A 1267-nucleotide genomic window follows, 5' to 3' on the forward strand; every position below is an offset into this window, starting at 1 on the left:
TTTTGACGACTGACAGACAAACATATTTGGCATCATCAAATCAGAAAATCAGAGCAAGACAAATCAGAGCAAGACAGAAGAAAATCAGGAAGAAAGACAAGAGTGAGAAAACATGCAAGAAATCATTCAAAGTGGCAGGTTGCATCCAGAAACCTGACACAGACCATTTGCGCGAAAAGCGGCATTTGGATCTCCGAAACGTCTCTCTAGAAGGGAAAGAAACTCATCAAAGGAAAGAGGAGCAGAAGGGTCAGAAGCAACTGTGTTACACCAAGTGAACGCGGTTTCACGAGTACGGTCGATCACAGTACTAATTCGCTGGTGGTCGGGCAGATCGGGGAAATTGCCGACATAGCGCCTGACCTGAAGCAGAAAGTCTCTGGTCTTGGAAGGATCCTTGCCGGTGAAGAATTCCGGCAGGGTGAGCTGAGGACGCAGAGGCGGAGGAACAGAGGAAGCAACAACAACGGGTTGGATGGAGGACTGATGCTGCGCAATGGCTTGAGCGATAATTGCCAGTGTGATCAGCTGAGAGGGATAGCGTAGGAGGAACCGGAGCGGAAGGGAGTTGGACGGGTGGCTGAGAGGAGGAAATTGCCGGAGTGGCGGGAACTGCCGGAGAGGCAGACGATGACGATTGACTGGGAAGTTGAGAGGAAATTGCCGGAGGGGCGGAGGACGAGGATTGATTGGTAGCTGCTGGAGGAGCAGTGGAGGTTGCCGAAGGGGCGGGAGTTGCCGAAGGGGCAGGAGTTGCCGAAGGGGCGGTAGTTGGCGTAGACGCAGCGGCGGCAGCGCGCGTTTGGACGCCGGGAACAGACGAAGTACTCATAGCGAAGGCCAAGAGAAGGAGAGGTGAGATAGCAAGAGGGAGTCTAAACTCGTGCTAGGGGCAAGAAGAGAAAAGAGGGACAAGAGGAAGAAGGCAACAGAGAAGAAAGACTTGAGGAATGAAGACTTGGAAAATGAAGACTTGAGAAAAGAGAAAAATGAAGAAATGAAGACTGATTGATAATCAGGAAAAGGGTTTTGCTTAAATAGAAAAACCGGAAGGGAATTACGCAATTAGCCGAAACGGAGATGATGCAATATTGCGCAATCGGGAATTCCCCAGGTGAAATTTTTCCCCGGCGAATTTTTTTTTTTTTTTTAGTTTGTCTTCCCTTGTGATGGATGGATGCCGCAGGATGCGATAGAAGCAGGAATGGTAGAAGTACCAACACAGACAGAGTGTGCGTGTGAGAGGGAGAGGGAGAGAGTCACAGGA

This window comes from Capsaspora owczarzaki (assembly GCF_000151315.2).
Source record: "Capsaspora owczarzaki ATCC 30864 unplaced genomic scaffold supercont2.12, whole genome shotgun sequence".
Classification (NCBI taxonomy): Eukaryota; class Filasterea; order Ministeriida; family Capsasporidae; genus Capsaspora; species Capsaspora owczarzaki.